Genomic DNA, 18,012 nt, shown 5'->3' on the forward strand with positions numbered 1-18,012 from the left:
TTATATGGTGTTCTATCCCCCCATCATCATTGACTCTAATTTTTGTAAAATCAGTGTAATTCCAACAGTTATAGTAATTATTCCCTCCTGCATATACTGCCACAATTTTGGTCACTGGGAGCTCCTCTGAGCTGGCTCCTGTGATCTTTGACATGACTCCATTAATCTTTGAAGCTCCTTGATTTCTGATACAATGGGATATCCCAACATCACCTTGTACTTTCCTTAACCCACACCTCAAGCCCACCATTTCCCTAGGGAGGAAAATGGTATTAGAGGACACAACCATGGTTCCATAGATGATTGTTGCTACTAGGGTGATGCTGCTTCTAAGCAATTTCAGTGGACAGTATTATATACAATATTTTACTCCTTTTAGTTTTTTTTGTATACATATATATATGTATCCTAACTTTCACTAAAATACCACATCATTGTTTCTTTAATATATTTATTGCTTTATCCTATAGCATATAAAGAAAAGAGTATCAATTTAACAATAGCAGATTACTTTTTAAAAGTTAAACTGCTGCCCAGCATGGTTTTTGTAGACATAGACAAACCTATTCTAAAACTTTACAAAAGGCACAGGCCACAGACTAGCTAAAAGAATTTTGAAAAAGAATAAAATGGGAAGAATCACTCTACCCAAAGGCAAGGCTCACTACATGGCTACAGTAATCAAGACAGCATGATATTGGCAGAGGAATGGACACACAGATCAATGAAACAGAATAGAGATCCCAGAAATAGACCCACATAAATATACCCAACTGATTTTTTACAAAAGGTACAGAAGTAATTTAATGGAGGAAGGACAACCTTTTCAGTAATGGTGCAGGAGCAGCTGGACATCTACAGGTTAAAAAATACAAAGAGACTCCACCTAAACCTCATACCTTATATAAAACTCAAAATGGACCACAGACTTAAATGTAAACAACTGTAAAACCTTGTAGGAAGAAAACAGGAGAAAATCTTCAGTCCCTAGGGCTAGGTGAAGAAGTCTTAGACTTAACACTAAAAATATGATCCATAAAAGAAAAAACTGATCAACTGGACAACATCAAAATTTAAGATTTTGCTTTCTAAAAGATCATTAAAGAGTATGAAAAGATAAGCTACAAATAGAAGATATTTGTAAACCACATAACCAACAAAGAACTGGTATGTAGAATATATAAAGAACTCTCAAACTTCAACAGGAAAAAAATCCAATTAGAAAATAAGCAAAAGACATTAAGAGACATTTTACCCAAAAGGTAATACAGATGGCAAATAAGCAATGAGAAGACGTTCAAAATCACTAGCCATTAGAGAAATGCAAATGCAAATTAAAACCATAAGATATCACTACACACTTAACAGAATAGCTAAAATAAAAAGATAAATTAGTGATTAATATCAAATGCTAGAAAAAAATGTAGAGAAACTGGCATACACTTTTACTAGGAATGTAAAATGGTATAGCTATTCTAGAAAAGAGTATGGCAACTTCTTACAAAACTAAATATATGGTTAGTGTATAATCCAGTAGGTGCTCTCCTGCCATTTATCCCAGGGAAATGAAAGTTACATTCACACAAAAAATCTGTTTGTGATTGTTCACATAATCTTTATTTGTGAGAGCCAAGAAAAGAAACGGAGAGAACCCAGATGATCTTTAATAGGTGAATAAAGATTGTGGTACATCCATACTTTGGAATACTACTCAGTAATAAAAAGGAATGGACTACTGATACATGCAACAACTTGGATGAATCTCAAGAGAATTATGGTGAGTTTTTTAAAAGCCAATCTCAAAAAAAAAAAAAGCCAATCTCAAAAGATACTATCTATTATTCCATTTATGTAACATTCTTGAAAGGACAAAATCAGAGCTGGAAAAGACATTAGCGGTGACCAGGTGAAGGAGGAAGGTAGATGGGTCTGTAAAGGAGTTGCCTAATTGATCCTTGCAGTAGAACTGTTCTGTATCTTGACTGTGATCACATGACTCCACAGATGTGATAAAATCACATAGGACAAAAAGGAGTGCACGTAAAACTGGTGAAATCTGAGCAAAGCTGGCGGACTGTGTCAATATCAATTATTTGGTTGTAATATTAGACTACAGATACATAAAATGTTACCTTTAGAAGAAACTGGATGAGGGAGGAATCTTCATTATTTCTTACAACTGGATGTGATCGAAAATTATCTCAATATAAAAAGTTTAAAAGATTCAACTACGGGCTTCCCTGGTGGCGCAGTGGTTGAGAGTCCGCCTGCCGATGCAGGGGACGCGGGTTCGTGCCCCGGTCTGGGAGGATCCCACATGCCGCGGAGCGGCTGGGCCCGTGAGCCATGGCCGCTGAGCCTGCGCGTCCGGAGCCTGTCCTCCGCAACGGGAGAGGCCACAACAGTGAGAGGCCCGCGTAACGCATAAAAAAAAAAAAAAAAAGATTCAACTACTAAGTTTAAAATATATTTATAGTTCTTTTTGTCCTTGGAATTCACCCCCACTACACAGTCAAAATTTTTATATTCTAAAGCTGCTTGAAACAAATCTTTTCTCCATGTAGTCGTATTACCAATTCAATAAGCAGTTAAATTTTTTCCATTTGTTTTCAGTATCAGGAATTTTTTGTTAAATTGAGTTGTGTGTGTGTGTTTTTAAACACACATACACAGGTAATGCATTACATGATTTAAGTTATAACTACATGGAAAAATACATAGAGAAGTCTTGTTTCCCTTACTGCCCCCTCCTTCTCACCCTTTACAGGTAACCGTTTTCATCAGTTTCTTATCCTTGTACAAATAAATATTTGCCTCCCCTTATTTTACTCAAAAATCAACCTACAATATATGCTATTCTTCATGTTGCTTTCCCCTCCAATATTATTTATTTTGAAACAATTTTTCTTCTCCTTATCAGTAATACATAAACAATGTCCTCGTTTAAAAAAAACACTATTATATTTTACTGCATGGATGTATCAACATCTACTCAACCAGTTCTCTTTCGCTGAACTCAGGTAACAAGTAGTAACATAATGAGTAGTGTGAAACTTATGAAATTTCATACTTATCCTGGTGTATCTATGGTATACATTTCTAGAAGATTGTCATATTTAAGTGTTAAAACATTTATAGTGTTGCTAAATGCTACCAAATTCTCTATAGGTGGTATACCATTTTGCACTCCTTCAAGAAATTGCAAGCACATGCCCAAAAGTTATTTTCTGTATTCTGTATATTCTGCATTTTTCTCAACTTGTTAAGAAATGGTTCATTACTGTAGTTAAATTTATTTTATTACGAGAGAGGTTGAACATCTTTTTAAACACTTAAGTGCTATTTGTACTTCACCATGTGATTTGTCTTTTCATGTCCTTTGCCCACTTTTAATTGGGTGCTGTTAATTTCTAGGAGTTTCATTTATATATATTCCAAATAATTATATAATACTCTATATAAACCATGTTTTACTAGGCTGGTCTCTTGATTAAAAGTGTTTTCAGCTCTAATGTGGCCTATTTTCATTTTTATTCAACAGTTCCTCTCTCTGAGGCTTTCCCACAAGGACCAACTCTGCATTACCCCAGACATTCTCCCCATCCACTGATCTGTACAGGTATAGAGACCTATATTTGTGGGATTTCAACAAGAGCCAAGTATCACTTCAGGATCTGAAGCAAACCACAAAATGTGTGCAAATGGGAAATGCTGTTGTCCTAAACTTTAATCATTTAGCCTATAATTCCATTTACAACCTGTCAATGTCAATCACAGCCACAAGTTAAACTGCACTTTTAAAGTAACCCAAGGAATACTGAACAAGCCATCCAGCCTTGTACAGTCATGTCTTCCCTCAGGGTGATTGTAGCTGTGGGGCACAGCAGGAAAGAACTGAAAGGACAAAAAGCCTGAGCAAAGGGTTGCTGGGGGGGGGTAAGAGAAAAAATGAACACTAAGTTATATTTATGTGTGATATATTATTAAGGTTTTAGAAACTGTGAAAGACAACCTACTAAAGAAGTCAAATGTCCAAGTTGCACTTGGGAGTTCAGTGGTCGGGAGGAATGCAAAGAGAGGCAGAGGGTGTGGAAAAGAAATTACAAGGAAGCAGGAAGAAAAACAACTTCCAGGAAGAATTAGAATCAAGAAGAAATAGAATTCAAGTATAATAATCTCCGGGGAGATGTCTCTACTATAAGATGAAAGCGAAGGAAAAGTTGTTATGAAGACATACAAGATTGGGTTGAGCCAATCTGTTTATTCTCTGATCACATTTTAAAATAACTTGTCCCAGAAACAGTTTCAGCACAGCATCAACATTTACTGTGTGGGAAATTGAGAGCTGGATTGTGGCATAGGCATTATCGCTCACCTGTTCAGACCCGCTTCTCAAAGTTGTAACTTAGAAATCATCACCCCAAATGCAAGTGCAGTGGGGTGATGGCAGGAGTGAATATACCTGGGTGTGTATGAACTGTTTAGGGAACATACCTGGGTATGTATGAGTTCTTCAGGATGGTACTAAGACTGATAGCCAGGAACCACCACCCACCTAGTCAAAAGTAACAGAAGAGTACAGCTGTGAAGCATTCCTCAAGAGCAACTCATCAGCCTTCAAATCATGGTAGAAAAAAGTCAGAAGGGCATGACCTACAGTGCTAACATTCCCAGTCATTATATTCCTAGGCAGCTGATCTATTAAGCTTATATTTATGAAAATCAATATTTTAATAATTATTTTTGTAGTACTGGTAGAAGAGAAAGTTTGTACTTGGTGGCAAGAGGATCTGAGTTCAAATGATGCTTCTGTCACTTACTGGCTGTGTGGACTTAGGCAACTGACTCAAGGTCCTAAAGGATCCATGACCTATTCTAGAAAAGGGGGATAATAATCACTATTACTGGGAAAATGAAAGTTATTGTGAAATGGAATAACACTTGACACGTAAGTGCTCATGACATGTACCCTGTCTTCTAGACCATTCTTTAAATTCATTCCTGATAGAAAAATCTTAGTCCCTTTTCTGTCTTAGAAAGTGGGCTTTGGCCTCAATATTGGAATAAATATGGACAATAAAAGTTAATATAATGAAGAATATTAAGGTACCTAAGGGAGGGGAAAAACCTATAATCTAACAATATAGAATGTTATAGACACAAAGTCTCAGACAAATGTTTGGTAATTATTTCTCTTATCTGTCATTAAACCTTGAGTTGGGTAGGGTTGAGTGGGAACAATATAATTTTTTGGAGGACACAATACAGTTTTACAACTTTGAATAGAATGTAAACTTTCAGAATCCTTCAGCATCAAATTCTGCTTTACATTTCACTAAATAAGTGAGAAAACTTATTTGGAGAGGGTCTTGAATATATGGCTGAGGGGCTTCAGTGGCAAACAGGAAGCCAGCAAAGATTTCTGATCAAATTATGACATGATTGAAGGTGGACTTTGGGAAAATTTTCTTCAACATTGGTAAGCATTCACTGAGCACCCCCACCAAACACAGGATGTATGAAGCAGGGCATGGGATGGATTGAAAGGATGGAGGCAGTTTGCAAGTCATCATAGCAGCAGGATGATCTTTCGAGAGTAAAGAGGGCAAAAGTAGGGCTAAGTTCTTGAGGACAATAAAGAATATTTTTTAACATCTTCTGTGGACTGGTGCTATAAAGATCCAACAAGAGAGCAATAAAGAAATGACAGTCTGTGCTGAAGAATCAGTTCATGTTAGGGAACCTACTTTGCACAGTAATGACTTCTCCAGGCAACTGTAAATAGATACACAGCAGATGAAGAGGGCAATGCTGCTTCTCAAGACTTGAATAGTCACAAGATTAGAAACATAAAATATGAAGATTCTGTAATAATTTAAGGAAATTGTTGATACTACCTTAATATCATACTATAATTAATAATGTTAATGAATTTAAAAATAATTTTTAAGGTAGCACTTCGGCATAGTAAGAATACAAAAATGATACGTGAAGAGGTTCTTTAAGTAGCAATGACATCCACACTAAGAACATTAAGATTATTAAGATTATTTAAATATAACATGACTAGCTGAGAAATAAGTAGTAAGTCAAGAACTCCTGAGGCTTGAGTGTTTCCCTTGAGGCTTACAGAGGATATAGTAATTCTTCTGTAAGTGTCTCTGCTTTGACATAGAGATGGTAAAATACCACTCGACTCAAAAATTTTTATGATTCACTGGCTTGTAAGGTGAGGCTTAGAGTGAATATTGGAAGGAGAGGAGGACACTAACATTTACTGAATACCTTCCAGGTACTGGTTGAAGTGCTTTACATGTATTTCCCCTAAACATACACCCACTCTTTGCAGTAAGTATTATTAACTCCAACTGAAGAAACCAAGGCTCAGCAAGGTAAGTAAATTGACGAAAATCACTCAGCTAGTAGGTGACAAAAGAACCAGAATTATAATCCAGGGCCTATGAAGCCCAAACTCCATGTTCTTTGTACTACACCAAAATAGTCAATTAAATTTAAGTATGGCCTTATAAAAATTTAGGTCAGATAAATATGTCCAACATAATACTGTATTTAAAATGAATTCTGAACATGCTTTACTCTCCCGCTTACAAGACAGTTACAAGACAGCTGTAGCAGATATGTGACCCTGAAAAGAGCTTCTCTTCAATGTGTCATTTTTATCCTTTTAGGAACTGCACCCAAAAGTTGTGCCAAACTTTACAATAACGATCAGGTTTACTGAGATGTTTATCCCAATGACCTGTCACCTTTCGAATGTTCAGTCCCTTCGAATGTTCAGTCTTTTAATCTTAAAAGAAAAGTGAAACTTAAAATCAAGAAGGTAGCCACCAGAGCATGTTAGTTTTTTACCAAATTCCCATTTTTGTTGCTAAAATATAAAGGCAAAGGAAATATCAGATGCAATTAGCACATATGTTCATCCCTGTGTGGGATGTATAATTGATTACATCAATGAAAATTGTATTTCAGCAGTACAATGTCAAGAAAGTTACTTCTGCAGAATTATTGCATTTATACAAAAAAATATATATATACCAATATAGGCAGCCAGTTTACCCAGTGGTATTAAAAATGTTTGATGTAGAGAAATGCCTGAACTACTTATATACAATATGCAACTATTCTTTCACAATTTGTTAAAAATCTTATAAAGACTAGTTACGTCATTCACTTTTCTACATTTTACTTTTTCATTAGACAGGAAAGTTTCAACCCAACATGTCATTTTTAAAGGAAAATAACTATACTTGTAGAGAACACTTAAATTCCTTAAGACTTTTGTCATTTTAGAAAAGAAAGCAACATTTTGTTTTAATGTTCTTTAAAATTCATTAAAAAGGAACCTTTCCTGAAATTTCAAGCACTGAGTTATTGAGGAAAACACATCTGATTTAATAACAATGATTATCAAATTATTCAGTCTCCAGTATTTTTGAAAAGTTGGCCTTTTTTTTCCACCTACATTTTAGTACCATACTTTGATTCTTTTAATAAGTTAACAAAGATTTAGAAAAATACCTAAAATATAGAAAGTGTTACTAAAGCTTCTTCTACTGCTTTCAGATATTTTGAGGGGAAAACTCAGAACTTGATAAATCTAATCAGCCATCTCTGAAAAATATTGTTCCACTGAAAATAATCTGTACACAATAGCAAATGCATCCAAGTTACAGGGAATTTGGCCTTCTCACATCCTGTTACTGTGATTGAAAAGTGGGCCGGGGGGGGGACCTTGAAGATGGCGGAAGAGTAAGACGCGGAGATCGCCTTCCTCCCCACGGATACACCAGAAATACATCCACACGTGGAACAACTCCTACAGAACTCCTACTGAAGTCTGGCAGAAGACCTCAGACCTCCCAAAAGGCAAGAAACTCCCCACGTAACTGGGTAGGGCAAAAGAAAAAACAGAGACAAAAGAATAAGGACGGCACCTGCACCAGTGGGAGGGAGCTGTGAAGGAGGAAAAGTTTCCACACACTAGGAAGCCCCTCCGCGGGCGGAGACTGCGGGAGGCGGAGGGGGGGAGTTTCGGGACCGCGGAGTAGTGCACAGCGACGGGTGCGGAGGGCAAAGCGGGGAGATTCCTGAACAGACGATCGGTGCCGACCGGCAATCACCAACCCGAGAGGCTTGCTGCTCACCCACCGGGGCGGGCGGGGCTGCGAGCTGAGGATCGGGTTTTGGTTTTGGACGGAGCTCAGGGAGAGGACTGGGGTTGGCAGCTTGAACATAGCCTGAAGGGGTTAGTGCACCACGACTAGCCGGGAGGGAGTTCGGGGAAAAGCCTGCACCGGCCGAAGAGGCAAGAGACTTTTTCTTCCCTCTTTGTTTCCTGGTGCGCGAGGAGAGGGGTTTAAGAGCGCTGCTTAAAGGAACTCCAGAGACGGGCGCGAGCCGCGGCTAAAAGCGCGAACCCCAGAGACGGGCGCGAGCCGCGGCTGAGGGCGCGAGCCCCCGAGACGGGCGCGAGCCGCGGCTGAAAGCGCAAACCCCAGAGACGGGCGCGAGCCGCGGCTAAAACCGCGGACCCCAGAGACGGGCGGGAGACGCTAAGGCTGCTGCTGCCGCCACCAAGGGGCCTGTGTGCGAGCACAGGTCACTCTCCGCGCCCCTCTTCCGCGGAGCCTATGCAGCCCGCCACTGCCAGGTTCCCGGGATCCAGGGACAACTTCCCCGGGACAACGCACGGCGGGCCTCAGGCTGGTGCAACGTCACGCCGGCCTCTGCCGCAACGTCACGCTGCCTCTGCAGCCGCAGGCCCGCCCCGCACGCAGTGCCCCTCCTTCCCCCATCCCCCAACCCCCAGCCTGAGTGAGCCGGAGGCCCCGAATCAGCTGCTCCTTTAACCCCGTCCTGTCTGAGCGAAAAAACAGATGCCCTCCAGCGACCTACACGCAGAGGCAGGGCCAAATCCAAAGCTGAGCTCCTGTGAGCTGTGAGAACAAAGAAGAGAAAGGGAAATCTCTCCCAGCAGCCACAGAAGCAGCGGATTAAAGCTCCACAATAAACTTGATATACCCTGCATCTGTGGAATACCTGAATAGACAAGGAATGATCCCAAATTGAAGAGGTGGAATTTAGGAGCGAGATCTATGATTTTTTTCCCTTTTCCTCTTTTTGTGAATGTGTACATGTATGCTTCTGTGTGAGATCCTGTCTGTATACTCTTGCTTCCACCATTTGTCCTAGGGCTCTATCCGTCCATGACTTTTTTTTAAAAATTCTTTTTCTTAATAATTAAGTTTAATTGTAATAACTTTATTATACTTTACCTTCGTTCTTTCTTTCTTTCCTTCCTTCCTTCCCTCCTTTAGACAACGAATCACCTCAAATTGAGGAGGTGGTCTCAGGGAGCAGGATTTATGATTTTTCCCCCTTTACCTCTTTTTGTGAAGGTGTATGTGTATGCTTCTGTGTAAGATTTTCTCTGTATAGCTTTGCTTCCAACATTTGTCCTAAGGTTCTATCCGTCCCTTTTTTTTTTTTTTTCTAAATAATTTTTAATTCAATAACTATATTATACTTTATTTTATTTTTACTGTATCATCTTTCTTTCTGTCTTTTTTCCTTCTTTCCCTCCTTCCTTCCTTCCTCCCTCCCTCCCTCCCTCCTTTCTTTCCTTCTTTGCTTCTTTCTTCCTTCCTTCCTTCCTTTCCTCCTTTCCTTCTTTCTTTACTCATACTTCTACTAATTCTCCCTACTTTTTCTCCCTTTTATTCTGAGCTGTGTGGATGAAAGGCTCTTGGTGCTCCAGCCAGGAGTCAGGGCTCTGCCTCTGAGGTAGGAGAGCCAACTTCAGGACACTGGTCAACAAGAGACCTCCCAGCTCCACATAATATTAAACGGTGGAAATATCCCAGAGACCTCCATCTTAACACCAGCACCCAGCTTCACTCAACGACCAGCAAGCCACAGTGCTGGACAACCTATGCCAAACAACTAGCAAAACAGGAACACAACCCCACCCATTAGCAGAGAGGCTGCCTAAAATCATAATAAGGCCACAGACACCCCAAAACACACCACCAGACGTGAACCTGCCCACTAGAGAGACAAGATCCAGCCTCATCCAGCACAACACAGGCACTAGTCCCCTCCACCAGGAAGCCTACACAACCCACTGAAACAACCTTAGCCACTGGAGACAGACATCAAAAACAACGGGAACTACGAAAGTGCAGCCTGCAAAAAGGAGACCCCAAACACAGTAAGATAAGCAAAATGAGAAGACAGAAAAACACACAGCAGATGAAGGAGCAAGATAAAAACCCACCAGACCTAACAAATGAAGAGGAAATAGGCAATCTACCTGAAAAAGAATTCAGAATAATGATAGTAAGGATGATCCGAAATCTTGGAAGTAGAATGGACAAAATGCAAGAAACAGTTAACAAGGACCTACAAGAACTATAGATGAAACAAGCAACGATGAACAATGCAATAAATGAAATTAAAATCACTCTAGATAGGATCAATAGCAGAATAACTGAGGCAGAAGAACGGATAAGTGACCTGGAAGATAAAGTAGTGGAAATAACTACTGCAGAGCAGAATAAAGAAAAAAGAATGAAAAGAACTGAGGACAGTCTCAGAGACCTCTGGGACAACATGAAACGCACCAACATTCGAATTATAGGGGTTCCAGAAGAAGAAGAGAAAAAGAAAGGGACTAAGAAAATATTTGAAGAGATTATAGTTGAAAACTTCCCTAATATGGGAAAGGAAATAGTTAATCAAGTCCAGGAAGCACAGAGGGTCCCATACAGGATAAATACAAGGAGAAACACGCCAAGACACATATTAATCAAACTGTCAAAAATTAAATACAAAGAAAGCATATTAAAAGCAGCAAGGGAAAAACAACAAATAACACACAAGGGAATCCCCATAAGGTTAACAGCTGATCTCTCAGCAGAAACCCTACAAGCCAGAAGGGAGTGGCAGGACATACTGAAAGTGATGAAGGAGAATAGCCTGCAACCAAGACTACTCTACCCAGCAAGGATCTCATTCACATTTGATGGAGAAATTAAAACCTTTACAGACAAGCAAAAGCTGAGAGAGTTCAGCACCACCAAACCAGCTTTACAACAAATGCTAAAGGAACTTCTCTAGACACGAAACACAAGAGAAGGAAATGACCTATAGTAGCGAACCCAAAACAATATATAAAATGGAAATAGGAACATACATATCGATAATTACCTTAAATGTAAATGGACTAAATGCTCCCACCAAAAGACACAGATTGGCTGAATGGATACAAAAACAAGACCCTTATATATGCTGTCTACAAGAGACCCACTTCAGAACTAGAGACACATACAGACTGAAAGTAAGGGGATGGAAAAAGATATTCCATGCAAATGGAAACCAAAAGAAAGCTGGAGTAGCAATTCTCATATCAGACAAAATAGACTTTAAAATAAGGACTATTAAAAGGGACAAAGAAGGACACTACATAATGATCAAGGGATCGATCCAAGAAGAAGATATAACAATTGTAAATATTTATGCACCCAACATAGGAGCACCTCAATACATAAGGCAAATACTAACAACCATAAAAGGGGAGATCAACAGTAACACATTCATAGTAGGGGACTTTAACACCCCACTTTCACCCATGGACAGATCATCCAAAATGAAAATAAATAAGGAAACACAAGCTTTAAATGATACATTAAACAAGATGGACTTAATTGACATTTATAGGACACTCCATCCAAAAACAACAGAATACACTTTTTTCTCAAGTGCTCATGGAACATTCTCCAGGATAGATCATATCTTGGGTCACAAATCAAGCCTTGGTAAATGTAAGAAAACTGAAATTGTATCAAGTATCTTTTCCGACCACAACGCCATGAGACTAGATATCAATTACAGGAAAAGATCTTTAAAAAATACAAACACATGGAGGCTAAACAATACACTACTTAATAATGAAGTGATCACTGAAGAAATCAAAGAGGAAATAAAAAAATACCTAGAAACAAATGACAATGGAGACACAACGACCCAAAACCTATGGGATGCAGCAAAAGCAGTTCTAAGGGGGAAGTTTATAGCAATACAAGCCCACCTTAAGAAGCAGGAAACATCTCGAATAAACAACCTAACCTTGCACCTCAAGCAATTAGAGAAAGAAGAACAAAAAAACCCCAAAGCTAGCAGAAGGAAAGAAATCATAAAAATCAGATCAGAAATAAATGAAAAAGAAATGAAGGAAACAATAGCAAAGATCAATAAAACTAAAAGCTGGTTCTTTGAGAAGATAAACAAAATAGATAAACCACTAGCCAGACTCATCAAGAAAAAAAGGGAGAAGACTCAAATCAATAGAATTAGAAATGAAAAAGGAGAAGTAACAACTGACACTGCAGAAATAAAAAAAATCATGAGAGATTACTACAAGCAACTCTATGCCAATAAAAGGGACAATCTGGAAGAAATGGACAAATTCTTAGAAATGCACAACCTGCCAAGACTGAATCAGGAAGAAATAGAAAATATGAACAGACCAATCACAAGCACTGAAATTGAAACTGTGATTAAAAACCTTCCAACAAACAAAAGCCCAGGACCAGATGGCTTCACAGGTGAATTCTATCAAACGTTTAGAGAAGAGCTAACACCTATCCTTCTCAAACTCTTCCAAAATATAGCAGAGGGAGGAACACTCCCAAATTCCTTCTACGAAGCCACCATCACCTTGATACCAAAACCAGACAAGGATGTCACAAAGAAAGAAAACTACAGGCCAATATCACTGATGAACATAGATGCAAAAATCCTCAACAAAATACTAGCAAACAGAATCCAACAGCACATTAAAAGGATCATACACCATGATCAAGTGGGGTTTATTCCAGGAATGCAAGGATTCTTCAATATACGCAAATCTATCAATGTGATAAACCATATTAACAAATTGAAGGAGAAAAACCATATGATCATCTCAATAGATGCAGAGAAAGCTTTTGACAAAATTCAACACCCATTTATGATAAAAACCCTCCAGAAAGTAGGCATAGAGGGAACTTTCCTAAACATAATAAAAGCCATATATGACAAGCCCACAGCAAACATCATCCTCAATGGTGAAAAACTGAAAGCATTTCCACTAAGATCAGGAACAAGACAAGGTTGCCCACTCTCACCACTCTTATTCAACATAGTTTTGGAAGTTTTAGCCACAGCAATCAGAGAAGAAAAGGAAATAAAAGGAATCCAAATCAGAAAAGAAGAAGTAAAGCTGTCACTGTTTGCAGATGACATGATACTATACATAGAGAATCCTAAAGATGCTACCAGAAAACTACTAGAGCTAATCAATGAATTTGGTAAAGTAGCATGATACAAAATTAATGCACAGAAATCTCTGGCATTCCTATATACTAATGATGAAAAATCTGAAAGTGAAATCAAGAAAACACTCCCATTTACCATTGCAACAAAAAGAATAAAATATCTAGGAATAAACCTACCTAAGGATACGAAAGACCTGTATGCAGAAAATTATAAGACACTGATGAAAGAAATTAAAGATGATACAAATAGATGGAGAGATATACCATGTTCTTGGATGGGAAGAATCAACATTGTGAAAATGACTCTACTACCCAAAGCAATCTACAGATTCAATGCAATCCCTATCAAACTACCACTGGCATTTTTCACAGAACTAGAACAAAAAATTTCGCAATTTGTATGGAAACACAAAAGACCCCGAATAGCCAAAGCAATCTTTAGAACGAAAAAAGGAGCTGGAGGAATAAGGCTCCCTGACTTCAGACTATATTACAAAGCAACAGTAATCAAGACAGTATGGTACTGGCACAAAAACAGAAAGATAGATCAGTGGAACAGGATAGAAAGCCCAGAGATAAGCCCACGCACATATGGACACCTTATCTTTGATAAAGGAGGCAGGAATGTACAGTGGAGAAAGGACAGCCTCTTCAATAAATGGTGCTGGGAAAACTGGACAGGTACATGTAAAAGTATGAGATTAGATCACTCCCTAACACCATACACAAAAATAAGCTCAAAATGGATTAAAGACCTAAATGTAAGGCCAGAAACTATCAAACTCTTAGAAGAAAACATAGGAAGAACACTCTATGACATAAATCACAGCAAGATCCTTTCTGACCCACCTCCTAGAGTAATGGAAATAAAAACAAAAATAAACAAATGGGACCTAATGAAACTTCAAAGCTTTTGCACAGCAAAGGAAACCATAACCAAGACCAAAAGACAACCCTCAGAATGGGAGAAAACATTTGCAAATGAAGCAACTGACAAAGGATTAATCTCCAAAATTTACAAGCAGCTCGTGCAGCTCAATAACAAAAAAACAAACAACCCCATCCAAAAATGGGCAGAAGACCTAAATAGACATTTCTCCAAAGAAGATATACAGAATGCCAACAAACACATGAAAGAATGCTCAACATCATTAATCATTAGAGAAATGCAAATCAAAACTACAATGAGATATCATCTCACACCAGTCAGAATGGCCATCATCAAAAAATCTAGAAACAATAAATGCTGGAGAGGGTGTGGAGAAAAGGGGACACTCTTGCACTGCTGGTGGGAATGTGAATTGGTTCAGCCACTGTGGAGAACAGTATGGAGGTTCCTTAAAAAACTACAAATAGAATTACCATATGACCCAGCAATCCCACTACTTGGCATATACCCTGAGAAAACCAAAATTCAAAAAGAGTCATGTACCAAAATGCTCATTGCAGCTCTATTTACAATAGCCAGGACATGGAAACAACCTAAGCGCCCATCATCGGATGAATGGATAAAGAAGATGTGGCACATATACACAATGGAATATTACTCAGCCTTAAAAAGAAATGAAATTGAGCTATTTGTAATGAGATGGATAGACCTAGAGTCTGTCATACAGAGTGAAGTAAGTCAGAAAGAAAAAGACAAATACCGTATGCTAACACATATATATGGAATTTAAGGGAAAAAAATGTCATGAAGAACCTAGGGGTAAGATAGGAATAAAGACGCAGACCTACTGGAGAACGGACTTGAGGGTATGGGGAGGGGGAGGGGTGAGATTTGACAGGGCGAGAGAGAGTCATGGACATATACACACTAACAAACGTAGTAAGGTAGATAGCTGGGGGGAAGCAGCCGCAAGGCACAGGGATATTAGCTCAGTGCTTTGTGACAGCCTGGAAGGGTGGGATGGGGAGAGTGGGAGGGAGGGAGACGCAAGAGGGAAGACATATGGGAACATATGTATATGTATAGCTGATTCACTTTGTTATAAAGCAGAAACTAACACACCATTGTAAAGCAATTATACCCCAATAAAGATGTTTAAAAAAAAAAAAAAAAAAAAAAAAAAGAAAAGTGGGCCAACCTTCTATGAAGTCAATTGGTAATGACTCAAGTTTTTAAATATGCCTCTCCCTTTGACCCAATAGTTCTATTCCCAGGAATTTAACCCAGAGAAACTCATACACAAGTTTCAGAATATATGTGAAAGAAAAATGTTCAGTGAAACACAGTACAAAATTGTAATTAGAAACAACCTAGCTGAATATCCACTGTAGATTAATTGACTAAATTGTGGTTTTTAAACAATTAAATGTTGTGGAGCCTCTAAAATGATCAGATAGAGCAACATGTTCTGATATGAACCAAAGTACATTATCTAGTGAGTGAAGAGTCAGGTTATAGAGCAGCATGTATATTATAGTTCTAAATTATATGTTCTTGTATGGATTGGAGGATACAGCTCAAGTTTTTAATACAAGATACTTCTGCACAGTGAAGTTAAAGGTGGGAAGTACTTTTTTTAGTATATACTTCTATATGGTACTAGCTACAATAGTATAAATTACTTTAATTTTTAAAAGTCACCCCCAATTAATTCAATTACTTTTAAATGAGGCAATTTTATATAATTTAGTGGTATTATGGCTATAAATTAAAGAAGAAAATCTCATTGTCTTATGATTTCATTTTGCGTTTCAGTTCACCAAGTCTGTGATATTTAACCTTTCCGCCAGCCACAGTATCTATTACTATCCAGGCGCTGGACAGTTCCCATGACAGTGTCTGCCTTAGAGAGTCCTGGATGAGGCCGCATTGGTTCCTGCCTATTTCAAACCTTCTCCCACCTACTCAGTTTCCATGAACTCCCCAACATCCTTTCACCAAACTCAATTTTTAGCCATGGCCAGTTCCTGTTATACTAGAATCCTGTTATACTTTGTCTTCAGAAGCTCCATGATGGTTTGAAAAAAATTCTTTAATTCCTCTCATTTCTTCTTAGGCCCTGAAAGAAAGGCTCCTGATCAACAAAAACATGATATTTATGATTGTATTTAAAGTTGTTCCTGGGAGATTTCAACAGCAACACTATTGCTGTTTTCCCTAGCCATCTCAATATGGCTAAGATTCCCAGAGAAGGTAAATACTTTGCAGTGGTACCCTGCTCTACTAAAAGACTTGTTGCCAGCACTCACGTCCACTTCCACACAGAAACTCCACTACTTGAGCAATGCCCCATGTCACTGAGACCCAGAGAAGTCACAAAATTAGAATGAGAACAGTAGGTGCTTAGAGAGTATCTTAGTGTCATTTATTTTGCATGTAAGCAAAACATTATTCCATATGCACATTAAAGAAGCCTCTCCACCAGATTTATCCTTCTATAGACCATAACTATTCCTTAAGTATATCACAGATCATTGTATGACAATAAAGTCCCCAAATGCCAACAACCACTCAAACATTTTTCTATTTCTTTCCTACAGTGTTCTTCCTCCATGACTTCTCTAAGCTCAGCTATTTTTGTTAGACATGGAAGGAAATGTGACACATAAAGAAATATAAAAGAGATTAAGAAATATTTTTGCATTCATTTAACACTACTGTGTGTCAAAATCTCTTGATGGCTAGTAGAGATGAGGAAAAGGCAATTTGTCCCAGCAATCTATAAATACTCCCTGAACTATTCATGTTTCTCTTTTCATCTAGAACGTGTTTCTACCCAAGATCAAGATTCCAATAATAGTATAAAAATAGCAACTAACACATACTGAGGACTTAGCACTTTTAGCACTTTTTAGGTACTAAGGTAGATATTGTATCAACATTTAATCATTGGAAAAACTTCATGAAGTAGGTACAGTTTACTATTTCTTTTACAGGCAACTCCACTGTTGGTAGAGAAACTTGTTGAGAATTGAATAGATTGTTGGTTTTTCCAATAAATATGCCCTTCTGGAATATTTAACTTATAGGCAAGCATGCTAATAAATACTTGTCTATCACTTTAATACAAATTTATCAGAATATAAATCTACCTGGCGTTAAAATATACCTGTTATATAGTATGATACATGAAATATGTTTCTGTCTTCAATGTATGTATCATCAATACTTGAAGAATCCTCATTGAGCATTGTTTCAATGAAGCAAGGTTATCAAGGTAAAAGGAGTACTATAATCAATTTTGGGTTTTAAAGTATTAAAGAGTCTAATTTGAAGAAAGGTTTGGAGGAAAAAGGTTAGCAAGTGTTTTACTTTCCACCCCGAACAAAGATGAGTGAGCTACTGAAAAAGGAAGAAGGAAGAAAGTTGGAAAACAAGAACAGAATAGACATTGGTGTACAGAGTGGTATACAATGCTCCCTCATTTAGGCCTGGATTGTGGGTGGGATGGGAACTCTTATATTTGGACACCCAAGAATAGAAAGCTGTGTATCTGGAGCTCTGCAAGAAAGAAAATCCACGATGGCTACCCCACGATGGCATCACCTAACACCCCAAGAAAAGCACAGGGGATCAGCTTAACCTGACCCATGCCTTTAGGCATATAAAAGAACATGAACACAGAGAAAGCTAGCAGGCAGGAGGGGCATTATAGATTGGGACTAAAACATTAGCTATCCATGCAAATGTAGAGATAGATACCAAAAAGTGAAGGTCATGACTGGT

Source organism: Phocoena sinus, chromosome 7, assembly GCF_008692025.1.
Source record: "Phocoena sinus isolate mPhoSin1 chromosome 7, mPhoSin1.pri, whole genome shotgun sequence".
NCBI lineage: Eukaryota > Metazoa > Chordata > Mammalia > Artiodactyla > Phocoenidae > Phocoena > Phocoena sinus.